Consider the following 15,379-nt stretch of genomic DNA (forward strand, 5'->3'; position numbering starts at 1 on the left):
CTTTCTTCTACTTCTTTATTGATTTCATCTTTGTTTTCTACCATTCTCTTTTTTATTTGCTTTTTTTTTCTTCTTCACCATTCTCTCTCATTAATTTATTCTTATCTTCTTTCTTTCTGCCTTCCTTCTCCATTTCCCCTTCTTTTCTTCATTTTATCTCCTCATTTTCAATTTATTTTCTTGTCCTTTTTCCTTCTGAGCCTTCCTTTCCTGCACTCTCTCTTCTTTTTTTCGATTATGTAAATCCGTTTGTCTTATAACTTTGTGGCAAAATATCTAATAATGGATATTGAAATAACGTGCAAAGTCACTTAACTTTGTTAAATGTATTACAAAATTCTGCCCAGTGGAAGGCCGGGGATCTCAAGGCGGAACTTAAGGTATATGTACAGCTGTCAAAAGAAAAAGTGGCCGCTTTCCTGGAACAAAGTTGCCTTCGGGTATCTTCGCTACAATTCGGAGACAGGCGATGTTACATGTTGTTGGACCACGTTGCCTGATATCTATAATTATAATTGAAGTATTCTGTGTGTTATCGATAGCATAATGGTAGTGTTCAGGCCTCTTATTCATGAGGTCCTGCGTTCGACTACAACCACGTGCTTTTTATGTTCTTTTTTGTCCTGTTTTTGAGAGAGACAAACTATACATAATGGCTCCTTTCTCTTTTACGATTATTTTAGTAATTAACATCAGGTTCATTAATATATTATTCCATTACTTTATCTTTATGATATTGTGGCTGCAAATGGAAAGAAAAAAAATTTTATTCTCAATAAAATATCTTTCGTGGCATAAACAAAACAAATTTACTGGCGTCGGCCTTAAAACATTCAAACAATTAAGCGTTCAAAAAACAAAACAAAAAGCCACAATTCAATATTTAGTCTATCTTCCTCTTATCTCGATCATCTTGGAGTCGAATGGGCATGGAATTGACTAGTTTTTGCAAATAGCGACTGTTTTTAGACACGATATTCCAGGCATTCTGAACATACATACATAAGTGTTCTGTCCATGGGCAGGTCTTTCATTGCAAACCCAGCAATCTCCAATCTTTCCTATTTTCTGCCTTCCTCTTAGTCTCCGCATATGATCCACATATCCTAATGTCGTCTATTATTCTTTTCAACCAGAGACCCAAACAGTTACTTTTTATCTTTCTAATATGTTTCAGCATCATTCTTTCTTCACTCACTTTTTCAAACACAATTTTATTTCTTATTCTATCTGTCCACTTCACACGCACCGTTCTTCTCCACATGCACATTTCAAATGCTTCAATTCGTTTCTCTTCATTTCGTCGTAATGTCCATGTTCCTTCCCCATACAATGCCTTACTCCACACAAAGCACTTCACTAGTCTCTTCCTTAGTTCTTTTTCCAGAGGTCCGCAGAGGTCTATTAAAAGCTTCCTTTGTTCATGTTTGCAGTTTTTCTTGGGAAGGATAGGCATAAATGCGGTAACATCCCGTTGCTTTCCGCACACCACTATCTCTTTCGCATCTTATTACATTCCAGGGGGCCCAAGCGTGGAGATGAGGAGAGTGGATTTGACTAATTGGGCCCTACGGACTTCACCAAAAGTCACGGCAAGGGTTAAATATTAATTCTATCAGGATGTTTGACCCTATCAGAGATCGGGAAATCTCAATTAGCCTTTGCCCCCCGCATCCTGGACTAGCTTCTACGAATCATCAGAAAATCTTAGAGTGTGATTGGGCCAATTTTTCCGAAAATGTTTCCACACTTTTGCCCTCGTAGCTCAGCGGATGAACGTCGGAATTTTGATGTCAACGTCTCAGGTTCAATTCCTCGTTACTTCTTTTCATTTTATTGTGGTTCAAGATAGTATAATGTAATAATACAAAAAGAAAAATTAATAGCAGTATTATGCAACTGGATTTTTCCAAACCTAATATTAAATTTATGTTATTTATATCGCTAAAGAACGATTACAATATAAATAACTTGAATATTATTTATACAGTATCACTAAAGAACGATAACACAATATAAACGATAAATATCGGTTTGTTTAATTAATATAAGATATTATATAATAGGTATTTAATTATCTAAATAAAATAACCTATTTTACAAAGAAAGATGGTTATTTGTGTTATAATAATTACTAACATATAATACAGATTATTTATATTGCGAAAGAACAATAACAATATAAATAACTTGAATATTATTTTATAATGCTAATGAAGGAAAACAGAATATAAATGATAACTTGAATATTATTTATATCGCTAAAGAACGATAACAATATAAAAAACGTGAATATTATTCATATCGGAATTTCACAGATTTATTACAGATGTATTTAAGAAATTGTAGAAGAATATTAATTAGTAACAGTGTCCTATTTATTCTTCTTGGAGCCAAATATGTAACTTTTAAAAGTGTGGTTACTATGTTGAAGTGTATGTGTTGCAACGGATGCTTGATTTGTTATGTATGTGAGTCAGTTATGGGATGCTTGATGTCGTCGCAATGTCGTAATTCTAGTTTGATTGTGTTTGTGTGACTATTGTGTATTAATTTATGATGTATGGTACGGGAAGCTGCATATTTGTGTTACAGAAGTGTTACCTATGTGTGTTGTTAATGTTTTTGTATGTTTCAAATTGATAACTGATATTTGTTTTGCAATCGCAATGCCTAATTTACAGATTGTTTATGTTTTGTTTACATCGCATAAGCTAATTTAATTTTCTTTTCCATTTCTCTTTATGCTTATCTTTTTTTGTGTATAAAACTATAGCCCTAACATATATATGTAAAATAGGGCTAACCCCCATTGGAGATACTGTAGCTACAATAGTAATAATTATTATTCATATCGTTATAAAACGATAACAGAATACAAATGATGACTTGAATTTTATTCATATCTCTAAAGAACGATAACAAAATATAAATAACGTGATATCCATCAAGAACGATAACTGGATATAAATGATAATTAGAATATCATTCACATCGCTAAAGAACGAATAAAAAATAAAATCAAAAATTGAAGAAGGCGCGAACCCAGAACCTTTGCATCATTAAACAAGCACTCTAGCGCTGGTCTGCGAGGAGCAGATATGGAACACTTTCATAGTTCAGGAACTGCTTGTACAAGTACATGCATCGTGTAACATCGCCGCGACCCGAAGTGGACTTTGAAAATATTCACTGTTCACAAGTGCGGCCACTTTTTTTTTTTGACAGCTGTACACCCACAAAACGTAAAAAATGATGAAAAATTAGAATTTTCAAAATATAACTATTTGAATAGAGAATTTTCTCCCCTTTAATTTGATATAAACATTTTCGATTTATGCCTTATGGGTTTTTCAGATAAGTCCCATTTTCCAAAATTCTGCATCATCAGCCACGTTCACTTACTTTTGGAGTGCATTACTTTTGGAGTGATCTTCGTAGCAGTCAATCTCCTCGTCCAGCATTGCTTGTAAAATAAACCTCTTTCTAGTCCCGAAATAGATGCATAGATATGTGGGCATGATCATTAGATTGAAAAAACTTTTTTACATAATGAAGTAATTTATAATCTTTTACTGTTAGTCATAAAACTGTAAATTTGTGTGTCAATGATGTGGTACGTTATTTTAAGTCCAAAAGTAGAAATTAGAATTCTGAGGAGGATGGGCATAAACCCTGGAACAAACACCATCGCAGGATTTGTTGCATCAATGGAAATAGGGACAAAAATGCCAAAAAAAAAAAAACATTTAACACCTGAAGTTAAAACAAGATGGAGGTATTTGAGTGGCAGAAAGAAGCTGAAACTGGACCGACATGAAGATGCTTAAGGGGTGACATATGATGATGGAGTCTTCTATGCTCTGAAAGTCTGTGGCTCATTTCCTGTAAATAGTAATTTTAGAATATTTAATTCTTTCAAACATGATATCTCAGCCAAATATGGTGATACCAAGAAGATATTGGTGTTAGTTTGAAGCTTGAAATGTCCCCCGGTGCCTGACAATGAGTAAAATAACATTAATATAATTAATAATTATCTATGGGTTTTTTTACATGATTTATGCAACATAAACTATTATTGTAAGTTATATACATGGTAATATTTAATTAATGTAAATAAAAATAAAAAGTAGCTCTACTTCAGGCACTAAAGAATAGTTTTAGTTATAAAACAGTGAAAAAAACTGTGGCTCTATCTTAAAAACTGCATGAGCTATCATGTTTCAAGTCGCATGACAAAATTATGAACAAAATAATTTTTATAAGCAATTTAGACATAATTTCAAGGGATCTTTCACTTCATTCTCTTTCTGGTACCATTCTCAATTATATAAAAATTTTACAGAGCAAAATTATACAAAACAAATTTTTTTGTATGTAAAGGTGTACATATAGCCTACCTTAACGATACGTGAGTTAGCGCAAGATGCAGGTTTGGCGCCTTCGACTGTGCTTCACATCCTGAAGGACCGCCTGAAAATGCGGAAAATTGCCTCAAAATGGGTTCCGCATGATTTAACGGACATACAAAAACGACAGCGATATGACGCTTCTCGTACTCCCTTGCGAAGAAGAGGTCTTCTTACGACGTATCATTAGAACTGATGAGACCTGGGCCAGATCTTATGAACCTCAGTTGGAACGCCAATCGGACGAGTGGCGTCATCACGGGTCACCACGAAAAACAACAGTTCGGCAGGTCCCCACCAATGTGATGGCTATGCTGATTCTTTCCTATAATAGGGATGGTGTGGTCTCAAAGCATACCGTTCCCCCAAAGCAGAATGTTAATGTGGAGTACTACTGTTCGCTTTTGCGAAACAATTTGAAGCAGCTTTGAGAAGAAAACGGCGACAGTTTATGGATAACCCAGCCATCGTTCTGTATGACAATGCTAGGGCGCATACAGCAGGAGTTGTGTCTGAATTGTTCAATCGCTGGGGCAGGGAAGTGCTCTATAATCCGCTTTTTTTTTACCTCGGGGATAAATTGAAGTGAATTTTTATGGCAGGCAGAGTAACTATCTCATGCCCCCATGTTTTAAGTTGCTTCCAGTGCACTTCATTAGAACCAGGTACCCAGCTTCGAAGCCGTTAGCCCTGTGAACTTACAGTATAATTATTTTCCCCTATTATCATAATACAGGTTTGTTATCTAAGAAATTAGCAAGTTCCTTGTGATAGTAGAAGAGATAAGAGTGGGGGAAGGGAAGTGGTCCGTGGCCCGTTTCTTTTAGGGCTCATCCCGACATTTGTCTTATTACTCAAGGGAAACCACGGAAAACCCTTGAGCAGAATGAGGTGCCGTGCTGACGACAAGCCAATTAACTACAATGGGGTCATGAATATGTTGTGGTGGGAGGTTGTAATTTAATCATCTTTTGAAGTACTCAAACATTAAAATACATATTAATTAGTTCCATACTCTCCGGATTTAAATACCTGCGACTTCGATCTAATCACCTAGATCAGTCATGTCAACTGATGCCCATAGGAGCAAGCGCACGCTTCAGAGCCCAGGAGAGCCTGAGCGGAAAAGAAAGAGACAGAAGAAAGAGGTGGTATATGCCAATTGGTCGAGCTATATTCAGGGATGGCCAGTACTGACTAAATGGATAAGGGGAAGATAATTTATTAAAACTGTATCCATGTTAATTTTTAGATTTGTCTGAGAAGTATAATTAGTGCATTATAAGAATATAAGTTTTAATATTAATGTTCATTTATCACAAGTTTTTTTTTTATTTAAAAAGAATATTTTGTCAACCTTTTGACAGAAAAGTGAAATTTTCAGATGTTTGTTTAGTAGCCTTACAGCTACTGAAATAATGTTTTCGTAAATCAAATCGTAAATACGTATTACTGAAGATAGTGTATTAAAATATTTGAAAATATTCGCATGGAAAATGTTTGTAAGGAAATGAATTAAGAAAGCAACTACTATTACATCACAAACAAAAGATATGTGCCTATGTGTTGGTAAAACGTCAGCTCTACAGCTTCAGCAGATTTCGAGATAATTTAATATTCTGATAACAGAAAGTTGCGCACCAATATCACCTAAAAGCATAATGCGATAAGAGTTTTATTATGTAATATTAGTTACAGTTAAAACATATACCTAGACAACTTTGCTTTGTACTATAATATTGTTTTGATTACTTTTATAAGGCAAAAGATACCATCAATATCAATTCCAACTTATCATGTCATATTCAGTGTCTTTCTTTGGGATAACACTTTCTTTACGAATGATGTGTTTAATTCACTTAGTACAGTATAGTTGTAGTTATAATGGAATTTGAGTGAATATTCCTTCTTTACTCTTTATTATGTTATTAACGTTTAAAACACAACTGCAGTATTAGGCTAAGAAATAGGTCTTAGTATTTTTGTTTTACAGACAACATAGAAAGCCACCGGCGTGGCTCAGTCGGTTAAGGCGCTTGCCTGCCGGTCTGAAGTTCCGTTCGGGCGCGGGTTCAATCCCTGCTTGGGCTGATTACGTGGTTGGGTGTTTTCCGAGGTTTTCCCCAACCGTAATTTGAATACAAGGTAATCTCTGGCGAATCCTCGGTCTCATCTCGCCAAATATCATCTCGCTATCACCAATCTCATCGACGCTAAATAACCTAGTTGATACAGCGTCGTTAAATAACCAACTAAAAAAAAAACAACAACATAGAAAATAACAAACAGAAAGAAGCCATATAAAAATGACATAAAATTTCACGTTCCGTTTGAAGTTTGTGCACCACTGTTTTCTTAATCCAACAGGCTGCTTATTTCCCCTAACATACCTAGCGCTTAATGCCCGCGCACGACGTCAAGGTCAGAAAAATGCGCTTGCTTTGACATCACTGCCCTAGATGAAGGCTCCAGTTCGCGGGATTCACTTCCGAACAGTTGAAGACGTTTTACAGGCAACCGATCGCTCTATTCGCATCATTAACGGATTAGGTAGTGCCAACGGGATCCAACGGCTTTCGCATCGCTGGTAACACGTTGTACGCAACGCTGGTGAGTACATCGAAGGCTTGTAAAACTTAGAACCATGTAAGTGTGCTATGTATCGAGAAAAAAAAAACGTTGCCAGAACTAAAAAAATCAACCTGTGTAGGCCTATAACAAATTGAAGTAAAAAAAATTCGAAAAAAGAAACTCAGAATATGAAATTTGCTAAAAAAAACGACTCAATATTAATAATTCGGGAATGTCATCATATTTCGCTGCTGATGGACTTAAATTTTCCAGGGAATAAAAAACCATTGCTATTAATAAATACGAAGTGTCTCAATGTCATTCTAACAACTTAATGCATCATCCAAATCTTTAACAATAAATAAAATTCCAATAGTAGAGTAGAGAATAGTGTATAAGGAAAAGAACCCTATATTATACTAATATTTGATTTCGACATATTTCTCGGATTCAATTCACACATTTTATTGAAAACAAATAAATCTACATCGATATTAGCAATAAATATGTTGCTGACGTATTTGTACAAAAAGCTGCCAACTATTTGCAATTTAACTGTATTAAAACATAAAGATATTTCTTAAATATGAAGTATATAATTTGTTACCATTCGTACAATCAGATTTTCTACTCAATTTCAACTGAATCCAAAATTCTCAGTCTCAGTTCGAGGACAATGGTTAGACGTAGTGGCGTTCGTTGTTGTCTGCCACTATGTGTCGCTCGTTCTCTGCCCTTCGTTGCGCTTGTTCTGAGCTCCTGTGTTGCGCTTCTTAACTGCCTCTATGTGCCGCTTGTTCTTTGCCTCTATGTGCCGCTTGTTCTCTGCCTCTATGTGCCGCTTGTTCTTTGCCTCTATGTGCCGCTTGTTCTCTGCCTCTATGTGCCGCTTGTTCTTTGCCTCTATGTGCCGCTTGTTCTCTGCCTCTATGTGACGCTTGTTCTTTGCCTCTATGTGCCGCTTGTTCTTTGCCTCTATGTGCCGCTTGTTCTCTGCGTCTATGTGCCGCTTGATCTCTGCCTCTATGTGTCGCTTGTTCTCTGCCTCTATGTGCTGCTTGTTCTCTGCCTCTATGTGCCGCTTGTTCTTTGCCTCTATGTGCCGCTTGATCTCTGCCTCTATGTGCCGCTTGTTCTCTGCCTCTATGTGCCGCTTGTTCTCTGCCTCTATGTGCCGCTTGTTCTCTGCCTCTATGTGCCGCTTGTTCTCTGCCTCTATGTGCCGCTTGTTCTTTGCCTCTATGTGCCGCTTGATCTCTGCCTCTATGTGCCGCTTGTTCTCTGCGTCTATGTGCCGCTTGTTCTCTGCCTCTATGTGCCGCTTGTTCTCTGCCTCTATGTGCCGCTTGTTCTTTGCCTCTATGTGCCGCTTGTTCTCTGCCTCTATGTGCCGCTTGTTCTTTGCCTCTATGTGCCGCTTGTTCTCTGCCTCTATGTGCCGCTTGTTCTTTGCCTCTATGTGCCGCTTATTCTTTGCCTCTATGTGCCGCTTGTTCTCTGCCTCTATGTGCCGCTTGTTCTCTGCCTCTATGTGCCGCTTGTTCTTTGCCTCTATGTGCCGCTTGTTCTTTGGCCCTTTGTTGCGCTTGTTCTCTGCCTCTATGTGCCGCTTATTCTCTGCATCTATGTGCCGTCTGTTCTTTGCCCTTTGTTGCGCTCGTTCTCTGCCTCTTTATGGAGCTCGGTCTCTGCCCCTTTATGGAGCTCGTTCTCTGCCTCTTTATGGACCTCATTCTCTGCCCCTTTATGGAGCTCGTTCTCTGCCCCACTATGGAGCTCATTCTCTGCCCCTTTATGGAGCTCCTTCTCTGCCCCTTTATGGAACTCGTTCTCTGCCCCACTATGGAGCTCATTCTCTGCCCCTTTATGGAGCTCCTTCTCTGCCCCTTTATGGAACTCGTTCTCTTTCCCTTTGTTGCAATTGTTCTCTACCTCTTTTTTGCGCTCGTTCTGTGCCCCTTGTTGCGCTTGTTCTCTGCTCCTATGTTGCGATCGTTCTCTGCCCCTTTATGGAGCTCGTTCCCTGCCCCTTTATGGAGCTCGTTCTCTTCCTCTTTGTTGCGTTTGTTCTCTGCGTCTTTTTTGCGCTCGTTCTATGCCCCTTTGTTGCGCTTGTTCTCTGCCCCTTTGTTGCGTTCGCTCTCTGCCTTTTTATGGAGCTCGTTCTCTGCCCCTTTATGGAGCTCCTTCTCTGCCCCTTTATGGAGCTCCTTCTCTGCCTCATTATGGAGCTCCTTCCCTGTCCCTTTATGGAGCTCGTTCTCTGCCCCTTTATGGAGCTCGTTCTCTGCCCCTTTCTTGCACTTGTTTTCTTCCCCTTTGTGCCGTTCGTTCCCTTCTCCTCTCTTGTTTTCGTACTATGCCGCTTTAATATCTTTCCTTCTCTCCTCTTTTGATGTTGTTCTCTGTGGCTTTAATTTGTATCCTTCACTCCTTTTTTGTTGTCGTCGTTCTCTGTGGCTTTAATTTGTCTCCTCTCCCCTTTTGTTGTCGTCGTTGTCTGTGGCTTTAATGTAGCTCCTTCTCTCCCCTTTTGTTGTCGTCGTTCTCTGTGGCTTTAATTTGTCTCCTCTCCCCTTTTGTTGTCGTCGTTGTCTGTGGCTTTAATGTAGCTCCTTCTCTCCCCTTTTGTTGTCGTCGTTCTCTGTGGCTTTAATTTGTCTCCTCTCCCCTTTTGTTGTCGTCGTTCTCTATGGCTTTAATGTAGCTCCTTCTCTCCCCTTTTGTTGTCGTCGTTCTCTGTGGCTTTAATTTGTCTCCTCTCCCCTTTTGTTGTCGTCGTTGTCTGTGGCTTTAATGTAGCTCCTTCTCTCCCCTTTTGTTGTCGTCGTTCTCTATGGCTTTAATTTGTCTCCTCTCCCCTTTTGTTGTCGTCGTTCTCTGTGGCTTTAATTTTTCTCCTTCTCTCCCTTTTTGTTGTCGTCGTTCTCTGTGGCTTTAATGTAGCTCCTTCTCTCCCTTTTTGTTGTCGTCGTTCTCTGTGGCTTTAATGTAGCTCCTTCTCTCCCCTTTTGTTGTCGTCGTTCTCTGTGGCTTTAATTTGTCTCCTTCTCTCCCTTTTGTTGTCGTCGTTGTCTGTGGCTTTAATTTATCTCCTTCTCTCCCTTTTGTTGTCGTCGTTCTCTGTGGCTTTAATTTATCTCCTTCTCTCCCTTTTGTTGTCGTCGTTGTCTGTGGCTTTAATTTATCTCCTTCTCTCCCTTTTGTTGTCGTCGTTCTCTGTGGCTTTAATGTAGCTCCTTCTCTCCCCTTTTGTTGTCGTCGTTCTCTATGGCTTTAATTTGTCTCCTCTCCCCATTTGTTGTCGTCGTTCTCTGTGGCTTTAATTTTTCTCCTTCTCTCCCTTTTTGTTGTCGTCGTTCTCTGTGGCTTTGATGTAGCTCCTTCTCTCCCCTTTTGTTGTCGTCGTTGTCTGTGGCTTTAATTTATCTCCTTCTCTCCCTTTTTGTTGTCGTCGTTCTCTGTGGCTTTGATGTAGCTCCTTCTCTCCCCTTTTGTTGTCGTCGTTCTCTGTGGCTTTAATTTTTCTCCTTCTCTCCCTTTTTGTTGTCGTCGTTCTCTGTGGCTTTGATGTAGCTCCTTCTCTCCCCTTTTGTTGTCGTCGTTCTCTGTGGCTTTAATTTTTCTCCTTCTCTCCCTTTTTGTTGTCGTCGTTCTCTGTGGCTTTAATGTAGCTCCTTCTCTCCCTTTTTGTTGTCGTCGTTCTCTGTGGCTTTAATGTAGCTCCTTCTCTCCCCTTTTGTTGTCGTCGTTCTCTGTGGCTTTAATTTGTCTCCTTCTCTCCCTTTTGTTGTCGTCGTTGTCTATGGCTTTAATTTATCTCCTTCTCTCCCTTTTGTTGTCGTCGTTGTCTGTGGCTTTAATTTATCTCCTTCTCTCCCTTTTGTTGTCGTCGTTCTCTGTGGCTTTAATGTAGCTCCTTCTCTCCCCTTTTGTTGTCGTCGTTCTCTATGGCTTTAATTTGTCTCCTCTCCCCATTTGTTGTCGTCGTTCTCTGTGGCTTTAATTTTTCTCCTTCTCTCCCTTTTTGTTGTCGTCGTTCTCTGTGGCTTTGATGTAGCTCCTTCTCTCCCCTTTTGTTGTCGTCGTTGTCTGTGGCTTTAATTTTTCTCCTTCTCTCCCTTTTTGTTGTCGTCGTTCTCTGTGGCTTTGATGTAGCTCCTTCTCTCCCCTTTTGTTGTCGTCGTTCTCTGTGGCTTTAATTTTTCTCCTTCTCTCCCTTTTTGTTGTCGTCGTTCTCTGTGGCTTTGATGTAGCTCCTTCTCTCCCCTTTTGTTGTCGTCGTTCTCTGTGGCTTTAATTTTTCTCCTTCTCTCCCTTTTTGTTGTCGTCGTTCTCTGTGGCTTTGATGTAGCTCCTTCTCTCCCCTTTTGTTGTCGTCGTTCTCTGTGGCTTTAATTTTTCTCCTTCTCTCCCTTTTTGTTGTCGTCGTTCTCTGTGGCTTTAATGTAGCTCCTTCTCTCCCCTTTTGTTGTCGTCGTTCTCTGTGGCTTTAATTTGTCTCCTTCTCTCCCTTTTGTTGTCGTCGTTGTCTGTGGCTAAATGATGAAATAAAAAATAAACATAGATAATTTTAAAAGAAACAATTATTGAAAGTACAATTTTCAAATTTGAATGTTTTAGTGGTAGGGGTTCAGTTGATGTTATATTGGACGTGTGCGTAAATAAGTGAACTCGTTGGTGTACATGGTGTATCCCTCCACTCATTCAGGATTTCCGAATGGTGCTCTTCATATATGACCAGTGATCTTTATTAATTCTTGTTTTTGAATGCCAAAATGCGAGTCATATTTGAAAGTGATGTGCATCGACTGGAGTGGTTTGTAATTTTCTGTTTTTTTGACGGCCAGACAAGTGCAGTTTGAAATGTTGGCAAACAAACAAATGCTAGGGTAGTGATAAAAATAAACAAATGCTAGGGACGCGATAAAATTAAACAAATGCTAGGGACGCGATAAAATTGTGCGATAAGCGGCCATGATTGGTTGAAAGACGTCCTTTGGTACCGTCGAAAGTAGTGTGACGTAGTAAAAGTGTAATAGTCACCATTAAATCGAGAAAAATTCGTTCCGGGACCGGGAATCGAATCCGGGACCTCTCAGCTCTGCGCGCTGAGGCTCTTTCCAACTGAGCTATGCCGGGACACGATACACGGTGCCGGTCGAACTCCTCTCATTGTACTGTTTACGGCCTACTACCTGCATTTAAACCTATACTTGGCTCGGAAACATGACGGCCTCTCTTCTTGGAATTGGTAATCTCTCATAAACCCCCATCCTCTACTCAACCCCTAGCCGCGTGGCAGAAATACAATAGATCCCAGCATTGCCAAATATAGCAGTCATTGCCTCTACCTGTTGGCTTTCACCCATTCTCAGTGTCTTTGTCGACGTGTTGTTTTATACCGTTGTGCGCTTCAATATGTCTAATTTATTCCGGCCATGTTTAATGAGTGTTGGAGCAGATGATCCGCAGCCAGGCCTCCTGATACACCTGAAGATCACGACAAGAACAACAAATAACACCGTCGAAGAAAACAGAATATCTTATTTGCAGAGGAGCGTAGCTAAGAAAACAAAGTGTTAAAATTGTGTCTAACGTTAGAAATTCTATCCATAAAGTAATCGAAAGTTCAGGCAGTTTAATAAGTATAAATCTTAATCAACTAACATCGGACGCAACCGGCGGAGTTGGATATATGGGCATAGAAATTAAGAATTACGGTTCACCAACTAAAGAGAAAATAAACAAATTAAAACAGAATTCGGTAAGATAGACGATTTTATACGTGATTTACTTCGCCGAACAGTATGTGATCAGTACGCGAAAGAGATATCGCCAACAGCAACACCATCCTTAGCAACCTAAATAATGACATTATTCACAGCAGTGCTTAAAAGTTTTCTAACTTACAGCAGTGAATTAAATGCTTTTAAACCACTCTACATGACAACCAACATATTAGCAACAGCAAAATGAATATATATGAACTTCTTCGCCAAGAACACAGTACAAAGAAAAGCCCTACAATTTAAAATTAAATTTATATACCAGTAATGAATAAAATATTGTATAGCATACTAGAGTAAACAGATTTTATGCGTTCGTGAAAATTATCACCCAAGGCGAAGCTGATAAAATCTAACTTTACTCTTTTGTACTATAAATTCTATAACTATTCAATGATCACAGTTTCAGAAAATTTTACCGGCGCAACATTCTTAATTAAGTATAAAATTCTGGAACTTCAATAACATGAGAATTTAACACTTATTATAGAAGTCTGCATTTTTTTGTTTATTTAGGCAAAACATCATCATCATCATCATCCTTCACGAATTAGGCCTCTGTAGACCTGTTTCGGCCCCATCTAGCAGTCTTCTTAAAGGTCTTCCTGGTCGACGATGTCCTCTAGGTTTATACTGCATCATAATTTTTGGGATTCTTGAATTTTGCATTCTTCTTACATGATCTAGCCAATTGAATTTGTATCTGCTGTTTTTTTCTTCTACTGACTCTACTTCTAATTGTTCTAAATTTTCTTCATTCCTTTTTCGGTCTAAAAGAGTATATCCTGCTGTCCTCCTCAAAAATTTCATTTCCGTTGCTTTGATTCTGTTCACGTCTTTTTTCTTTAATGACCAAATCTCGCTTCCGTATAAAAGGGTGGGTAATGCTAGTGTATTATATATTTTTATTCTTGTAGATTTTTGTACTGATTTAGCTTTTAATGCATTGTTTATTATTCCTAGAATTTGTGTAAATTTGGTAATTTTCTTGTTCACATCTTTTTCATTTTGATAAGATATTTCACAACCCAGATAATTGAAATTTTGCACTTGTTCGAGGCATTGGTTATTGTGTATTATCTTACTTCTGACTGGGTCTTGTCCTAAAAATGCCATTACTTTTGATTTTTGTGCTGAAATTTCCATCCCAAAATCTTTTAATATTTTATTTAATGTATACAATCCTCTTTGTAAATTATCTTCTGAATTGGAAATTATGACTTGATCACGGCATAGAGTAAGGTATTTAATGTTAGAGCACTGGTTATTTTGATTCCTGATGTGTAGATTTGGTTCCATTTTAAAATAATTTCATTTATATAAATATTAAATAAAATTGGTGATAGTGGACAACCTTGTCGAACTCCATTATTAACTAATTTTCTTTCGGATATACAGTTATTTATTTTGACACTTATTTTGCTGTCTGTGTAGATTTCTATTATATTTTGCAATAGCAAATTTGGAATATTTTTTTCTTGTAATATGTCGAATAAAAGGTCTCTTCGGACTTTATCAAAAGCTTTCACAAAATCAATAAAAACACGTTAGTGAAAATATAAAGATAAAGTGTTTTTAAAATAAGTTTGTTCATTTTTATACCAATTTTGTTTTAGTAATTATAAATTAAGATATATTTACAAAGATAATATAGTCTTTCTGAAAATCGCGGTTTCACGGAACACAGTTTGAAAAACGTTCGCAAATCACAATGGCTTCAAGAATTGGCAACTCGGCAAAGGGTTTATCCCTTGCGCGTGCCTGCAGTTAACTGGTGAAGGGGATGAGGGAAGGTCGTCATGTTTTCGTGCGAAGTATAAAAATCATTTAAATATGCGCTCCTGCATATTGACTTACATAGGTTTAAATGCAGGTAGTAGGCCGTAAAACAGTACAATGAGAGGAGTTAGACCGGCACCGTGGATCGTGTTCCGGCATAGCTCAGTTGGAAAGAGCCCTCAGCGCGCAGAGCTGAGAGGTCCCGGGTTCGATTCCCGGTGCCGGAACGAATTTTTGTCGATTTAATGGTGATAATATTGGGCAACGGTGTAGTATGTTTTAGTAACAAGTATGATTAGAAACAGTGTGTTCGATATAGTCTAAGTGAACTGAAAATCAAGAAAGGAGTGATAAAAGTGTTAATTTTGAATGAATTAGAGGAGTGTAATAAGAAGTTAAGTAAAACGATAGAGATAATGAAAATAGGAGAGGAGTTTGGCGGGGGGGCTAGCTAGGATAGCGAAGTATAACATGTAGAAAATTAGTGACATCTGAAAATGAAATGTACTCAACAAACAGACATAACGAACATATTGGGAAATGGTGTAATATGTTTTAGTAACATGCATTATTAGAAACAGTGTGTGTTCGATATAACAGAGTCGTAAAAGTGGCAATTTTTTAATGATCTAAATTAAGTTGTTAGGCTTTAAAGGTGAGAATACTGATAAATTTAAATGGGGTCGAAAGTTTAATAACAATAATAATAATAATAATAATAATAATAATAATAATTTATTTTACCTGGCAGAGTTAAGACCGTAAGGCCTTCTCTTCCACTCAACCAGCAAAAAGAGTATATACATATGCATGAACTTACAAAGAATT

General features: G+C 38.1%; 1 non-coding gene across 1 annotated transcript; it reads left to right on the top strand.

Moving 5' to 3' along the window:
- Positions 1 to 14,702: 14,702 nt before the first annotated feature.
- On the top strand, positions 14,703 to 14,778 carry TRNAC-GCA (transfer RNA cysteine (anticodon GCA)). Its single transcript has one exon. It is a non-coding gene; the product is annotated as a tRNA-Cys (tRNA).
- Positions 14,779 to 15,379: the final 601 nt, after the last annotated feature.

This window comes from Periplaneta americana, chromosome 3 (genome assembly GCF_040183065.1).
Source record: "Periplaneta americana isolate PAMFEO1 chromosome 3, P.americana_PAMFEO1_priV1, whole genome shotgun sequence".
In the NCBI taxonomy this organism is placed as follows: Eukaryota; Metazoa; Arthropoda; class Insecta; order Blattodea; family Blattidae; genus Periplaneta; species Periplaneta americana.